The sequence below is a fragment of the Meleagris gallopavo genome, chromosome 4 (assembly GCF_000146605.3).
Source record: "Meleagris gallopavo isolate NT-WF06-2002-E0010 breed Aviagen turkey brand Nicholas breeding stock chromosome 4, Turkey_5.1, whole genome shotgun sequence".
In the NCBI taxonomy this organism is placed as follows: domain Eukaryota; kingdom Metazoa; phylum Chordata; class Aves; order Galliformes; family Phasianidae; genus Meleagris; species Meleagris gallopavo.
Genome location: NC_015014.2, coordinates 3,683,587 through 3,691,100, shown reverse-complemented (window position 1 = coordinate 3,691,100; position 7,514 = coordinate 3,683,587). Strand labels below are relative to the sequence as shown.

Genomic DNA, 7,514 nt, shown 5'->3' with positions numbered 1-7,514 from the left:
GACATCCAACCTAAATCTTCCCTCCCTCAACTTCAAACCATTTCGCCTTGTCCTGCTGTTATCTACCTTTTCAAAGAGTTGATTTCCCTCCTGTTTATTATACTAATAATCAGAAGACAGTAAGAGTGGGAGGAAAAAAGTTTCTGATGCAGCAAGCCATATTCTTCCTTATTTGGGACAGTCCGTATTCCTAGGGTAGTGCTTAAGTCACTAATATTTATAACAATGTCCTAAATAGTTTGCTCTCTAGTAGTAGAATTAGATTGAAGGCATAGATCTAAAATATCTTGAGATGGCAATTTTGGTGAACCTAACTTAGGTATCTTAAGAAGTCTTTGGGTCAAAAACCAAGTGGATGTTTTGAGACTTAACCTTGACTTGCTGACCTCGACCTATGTTATCCATCTGAGTGCCTCTCCTTTATTTACCTTACCTTTGGTAAAGCAGGCTTTGTAAAGGCAGGTCTGTGAGTTTTTGTGTTTCAAGGTATGATGTGTGTAGGCTCCCTGGTAGTTAAGATGGTTCTTTGACATGAGATATTAGAATTTAAATTTAAAATAACTGTTAAACATTTAAAATCATTTTCTTCCTTGCTCACTGGGATACCCCTTCTAGTCCCACCAAAGCATGGCAAAATTCCATTGACTTCAGTGGTATCAAGAGGAAGCCCTGTGTGTGTTATAAAAAAACATTAGTAATATCTTACATTTATATGGCATCTTTCATTCCACAATTCCCACAGAGCTTTTCTGAACGAAACTGTTCTTTTAAAAAGGCATGAACAGAGCAACGTGATGATATGTAACCTGCAGAGTTGGAAAGAATTAAACTCTGTGTGGCCATGCCAGTATAATAGTGCTCACAGCTAGTAATGTGCAGTACATTCTGCTACTGCTACCCTAATAAAAAATGATGGTCATCTCCTTAAGGACTGTAGTGTATTTGAAGGCATATGAGCTTATGGTGAAGTATATTCAAAAGGGGTGAAAGTTCCTCCTAATGCTCTACGGAATTACAAGGAATATTAGTGCAGTAGCACTCATTGAGAGAGAGGTTTAATATCTTGTGTAAAAATAAATAAATAAATAAATAAATTGAAAATGGTGAAAAATAACAGAAATATCTCCTAGAGAATAAACTTCCTGAAGATTTTTTGATTGCAGTAGAGAAATGTACATTTCTTAAAACTCTTAGTATTTGTCATTTCTTCTTTGTTTTTATGTAAATCATCACAGGAAAGCATGAAGTACAGCAAGAAAAACAGTTCCTTTTAAGTATTATCTGCATGCAGAAGGTTAATTAATGATTACTTGATTACTAATACTGCTATCAGATCCATTGATAGACATTAAGTCTATCAGTGTCAAGTGTTTCACAGACTGTGTATTAAGTTGAAGTTAGTATGTGTGCATCAATTAAGAAGCAAAATGGAATGTAATTAGGCCAAGTGTTCATTTAGTAACTTCAATTGTTTGTATTACTCAGAAACATTATGCAAAGATAACATTCCTACAGCAAAATTAGAAGTTCTCTGCCTGTCTTTTCTGTTATGTAGCATCCTTACCAAATCTATCAGAAGGTCTCTCTAGGGAGACCTCCTTGCTGCCTTCCATACTTAAAGGAAGCTTATAAACAGTAGGGAGATTGACTTTTTACACGTGCAGACAGTGATAGGACAAGGGGAAGTCAGTTTAAACTAGAAAAGGGGTGTTTTAGATTAAACATTAGGGGGAAAGTTTTTACTCAGCAAGTGATGTGGGCTAGGAACAGGCTGCCTGGAGATGCTGTGATGTCCTATCCCTGGAGGTGTTCAAGGCCAGGTTGGATGGACAGCCTTATCTGATGTGTGGCAGCCCTGTCCATGGCAGGGATTAGAACTGGATGGGCTTTACGGTCCCTTCCAACTCAATCCATTCTATGAAAACAGACCTGGATGACTTTCTATATTCATCTCTTGGATGGATCCATCTATGAGTCACTGTAATCCCATGTGTGATTATATCAGAACATAAACTTGCTTTATTCCCCCATTATGGACTTTATTCAGGGGCATGCAATTACTGTGAAATATCAGGTATTCTGGATAGTGTTTCCTAAACAAAGGATCAGCTATTGATCTTTAAGAACATAAGAAGCATAGTGTCCTAGAATATTCCTAGTTGGAAGGACCCTATAAGGATCACTGAGTCCAGATCCTGGCTCCACATAAGACTACCTAAAAGTTGAACTATGTAAAGCTTTAAAAAAGGTAATGTATTCATTGCCATATATAAGATTATCAGTACTCCAAATGATCAAATGAGTATATTTATGTTGTTAGTGGGGCTCAGAGAGATTTTTCTGTTGCTGCACATTCTCTTCAAGATCGAACCCCTGAATCTCCTTTTTAACAACTTAGATACCAAACAGCTTAAACAGTTCATTGCAGGGATTTCAAATAATCTAACTATTCAGTTATAATTCTGGAGTTTAACCTTTGGATTCGTAGAGGTAGCTGAATAAAGAAAGTGTTTTGAATTTGAATCATATGACAGACAAACGATGACAGTTCTTCATTCGAAGTTCTTACTCTGTTCCTCCCTGGCCTAAGTGAAATATCACCCTGCAAAAAAAAATCTGTAGTATTGACACATGACCAACACTTTTGTCTTTCCATCCTCCAGTTTTACAATTCCTGCATTAGTCCTGTGCAAGCCCTGCTCCGATCTAACTGTGGCCACTGAGACAGAACAGATCTTAACGTGCTTTGACGGGTAAGGGACAGCATTATATCAAAGAGCACCTATGTTACTCTTGAGCAATTGTGAGCAATGCTCACCATTATCTTCTGCAAGGTTACATGAAGGAAGGCGCATTGACAGCTATGTTTGTGCTGGAGGTGCTTGCTGTAAACTGCTTTCCAGGCATGTAAACCAGTTAAAAGGAGATCTCGCCAATAATGGTGCCATCTTTTTTCTTCGTGGTAGAAAATTTTTGTGTTCTAAGGCTGAGGGGCCTTCTTTGGACACCTCAGGGAAGATGTGCTTGTGTTAGTGCTTCAGTGGATGCTTCAGGATCTACTAAAATAAGCCATTTTCATGGCACCTGATTGACTGATGGCACTGTTTGCAAACTGCTTCCTTTCTTTAGGAAGCTGGGTACAGCATCTCACTGTAGCAGCATATTTGTGCTCCTGAAAACAAGAGAGAGATGCACCATCTGTAAGGTAGCACTCAGGAAAAATTGTATATTATTTCTCACTGTTAAGTATCAGTTAGTGACTGAAGTGAAACACACTGTCCATAACTTGCCTTAAGGTCATCTAGATAATGTAAGTAATAAAGTGCATTTCTAGATGCAATGTTTCTTGTGTGATAATCCTTACCATGCAGAAGCCAGAACTACTAATAGTACAGTAAAACATCTGTTATGTTTTTTCTTATAAAAAGCTGCCAGAAACTTACCCCAAACCCAAATGTTGCTCTTGGCTCAAAATTGTCTCAGAGGGGCTTGATTAAAATAGCAGAACTCTTAAATTATTCTAAACTTGATTTATACACAAATCTATGCAGCTGGGAACTTTGCAGGTCTCTACACCATGGCAAGAGTTGATTTGTGGGTAATTACTTCTCTAACTAGCTTTCTGAATGAATTGGGCTAATTTTTCCTCAGTCTGAAGTGGATGTTCATAAAAATACGTTCAACATAGGAGAAAAAAATCCTATTTTAAAAATAAGAGTAGGAAAACAAATGATCTTCAAAATTCACATGTTAGAAGTCTTTTTTTCTGAGCAGCCTGTTGATTTCTTGCAAAAATGCTAATTTGTCATTGCAGTAGATGTTAAGCATACTGGACACACTGTAAATAAAGTTCTCTGTTACATTGACGTGTAGCTTAGGAAAGGTCATAATAAGAGAGAATACCTGGAAGGACTCGATATCTGTCTGAAGTTTGTACTTTCACTTGTATTTTTTTAAAGCCTGAAGTCAAAATAGAGCTCAATGGGTCGTCTCCCGAGAGACAAAGCTGAACGTGTGTGGTTGTCACTCAGGAAGTGTTCTTCAGAATGGTAGTATTCGTGTAACAATCTGTGATGCTGACTTTTAGAGTGACTTTTCAGACAGACTGACTTTTGCTGATGCAATCCAAGTATCCTGAATGTTTCTAATATTTATTTCCCAGTCTCGTCTACTGATTCATGCTATATGAGCAAGAGGGCTAGGAGAAACAAGCTCTTTACCAGCTACCACAAATGAAACAGCATGCTCCATTAACGTAAGTAAGCTTGTGTCTAGGCTCATCATGTTGTCTGAGTGTTGAGAATGGCACTTACTGGAATGGGAGTTGGGTAGAAAATTCCCCTATGTTTTCATTGAATTGAAGCCTTTTTAAAAAAATTGACTTTTGAAGAATACAAACTAGGGTTATGTTGACAAATTTATTTCTGGCTTGTTCTCATTTCTTTTGATATTATTTTGTCATGTATCTGTGTGGCCTTTGTATAAACCAAATCAAACTGGAATGGCTGTCCAGTGCTTTTACTGTATTATTATATCAAACTTAGTCTTGAGCCCTAAAGTTAAATCAGCAATATGCTTTCACCCTATTAAGAATAAACCAGGATGAAGTTTCGTCATCGTGTGTAATACAAGCCTTATCTGTCATCTTTAACATCTCATAAATTGCCTTTAAATTCCATAAAAATCCTCTTACAATGCAGCAGATGATTTGATTCCACAATGTGCTTAATTTTAAGTGTGCGCACAGATCAATCCCTACTCAGCAAAACTCTTTTCTACATGCTTATATAGCCAAAGCACCTAACAGTTAAGTGCATAAAGTTGAACACACTAGTATTTTGTTCAGGAGCACGCAGCTAGAAGAATAAAGGTCAAACCTGAGCACTCCTACTAAGGATTTAAGGACAACAAATAAATTCTGTTCTTCAGTTAAGACTGGCAAATACGGTGCATTGAAGGAAGCTCTGAAGAAAAATGGTGTGGAGAAAAACAAGAAGGGCACCCTGACTGTGCAGTTTTTATGACAGCGTGTCGTTCATTTTCACATTTAACTTCCTAGTAAATGGACAATAAGAAGCCACTTACAAACTATTACAATGTATTAAGCCAACTAATCCGTGCTGAAAGCCTCATAGTTTTGCATCTTAAAATGTAAACTGTAATGACAGAGCAATTAGGTAATGTAACCACTCTTAGAACGCAGATCAAAAGAGATGAGTTATTACAAATCCCATCAGCAACACCATGCGAAGTCAATTGCAGGGGGAAAATTTTAATTGAAAGCGAGGGCAGTACTTAGGCTGTATTGAAAAATGAATAAACTTATGTTTTGATCTGTCTAGTTGTAATCCTTTGTTTTAACATCTCATAAGTCTTCCACGGGGGACATAGAGTGTTTTTACGCTGTCATCACTTCTAATAGATAAAGCTGTGGTCATTCATTTGGAAGGGTTTTATTCCTTTGTTTTGATTGTTGCTTTCCCCAGTAGCTTCCAAATCTGACACACGCTTTGAATGTGCAGCTTTTTCGTGGTGAATTCTTGTTATGTGGAACTTACAAAATGTGAGTTCTATTTAGACAATATGTCTTGCTAACCTCAGAAAGTATTAACAGAGCATTAAATGGGAAGTGATTTGGTGACCAGAGTAGAATCTATCTTGACTCTTTTCTTTCTTTTGAAATGTAGTGAACAGCCTGTTCTTGCTAGAGCTGAAATGTCTAAATCTTGGCACACTGCTAGAAAGAAGGAAATCAATGTGCATTTACTAATAGCCCTCCTGTCAGCTGTCATGTGAAGTACCTTATGTCCACTCTGATGCAAGTACATTGGTCAAGCTATATATGCCATAGCTAGACTAGGAAAAGGAGAATGAACACACAGTGAATTAAAAGAAAGGCAGCAGGGAAGGTGCATACAAAATAGCAAAGTATTAAATCAAGTTTAAGATGACCCAGACTACTGTTACCATTGTCTTTTTAGTAGTCCCCTTCACATTCATCTCCTTTCTTTTTTTTTTTTAAACTTCTTCCCTACTAAGCACGTTCTATCCTTCTGCAGTCTTAGTATATCTAGGCTCCCCACCTTAGTTCTTGCTTCTGCACACTTAATAATGATGGCCTGCTTTCCCTTCAAGCTCCTCTTAATCCTTCCTGTTTCTTTTTTACCCTAATTGTTTCGTGCCCTTTTCCACTATCTTTTTTCAATTAATCCTCCATGTTTCCTCTCACTCTTCTCATTTCCCTTTCTCTGGACTCTTTTCACCCTCTTCCTTGCTGTTTTTTCTTTCTCTGCTCTTTTATGTTGGGTCTTACTTCTTTTCTGCTACTTTACCAAGCTTCTGCATCTTTTCCCATCTTCTACTTAGCTGCTTTGTTCCTTTACCAGCCCATATAGGTTGTTATTCCCTATGCTTTTCTGCCACAAGAGCTGCTTGTTTTCCTCCTCTTTGCTGTATCCCCTTTCTTCAGCAGAAAATGCCACTGAAATATGGGACAGTGTTTATCAGCACAGCAGTGGTGCAGATGTGATCTCTGTTTATGTAGTCATTTCCATTTCAGCACATGCAGCTTTTTACTACTAATTCATTTGAAGTTTGAAATCTATTGCTCTTGTAAAATGCTAGAGTATTTCATTGTGGGGGAAAAGGACTGTCTGTGGAGGAATTTTAACTTGCTAAATCAAAATCACAGTGTCAGACATACATAAATAATTATTTATACTAATTGTCACTCTACGTTATCTGGGAAATAATTCTTAAACAATTGTGCCTGGCATCCTTTTTGATATGTGATAACTGTCAGGAACTGTACATGCTCGTGTCATTTTTTTATTTTAATGGAGCTGAAAGTGCTGGGAACAAAGGTCTACAGCTGATGCAAATCTTCATCTGATTAACACCAAGTTTGAAGTATGTTGTGCGTGAGAGAAAATGTACAGCCTTGTTTCACACAACTCATAAGCATACATGGAGGAATTCGTAGTTAAGAGTGAAAAGGAGGAATTTGTAGTTAAGAGTGAAAAGGAAAATACCCGTATCTCCGATGTTTTGGAATTGACTAGGCTTGTATCCAATGGATTGCAAACATTCTTTGTATGCATTCGAACTGAGCATTCATAGAATTTTAAGTGCATTGCAGCAGTTTGCTAAATATTTGTTGTAGCAACATTTTCTTCCCTTCTATTTAAAAAAGAACTACCAGCAACCATAATCTAGGCGTTCTGACTCATCTTATATATTTGCAGAGACTAAAAGGTTGCAGCATTCTAAGAACATATGCTGAGAATTTTATAATCTGCTCCTAGTTTTCCTCTTTCCTCTGTCCGTTTACTTCTAAGTGTCCTATTATCCATATGAAGCTATGGCAAACCTCTGTTAAACAGGCTGTGGAAAATGATAACATCCACTTTCCAACTGGTTGGAAGTGGTTACTGCCAAATGCATACATGGGAACAGATCCTTATGTCTGCCTGCGGAAAGAGTAGGGGACATCTTGGCTCATCACATCTTTGCAC

At 37.5% G+C, this 7,514-nt stretch overlaps 1 long non-coding RNA gene across 1 annotated transcript in view; it reads left to right on the top strand.

Moving 5' to 3' along the window:
* Nucleotides 1-7,141, top strand: part of LOC116216529 — a 76,703-nt gene extending 69,562 nt beyond the window's left edge. Inside the window, exons 4-5 of the long non-coding RNA XR_004159439.1 lie at nt 2,664-2,753; nt 4,163-7,141. This is a non-coding gene — a long non-coding RNA (uncharacterized LOC116216529). The remainder of the gene's footprint in view (nt 1-2,663; nt 2,754-4,162) is intronic.
* Nucleotides 7,142-7,514: the final 373 nt, after the last annotated feature.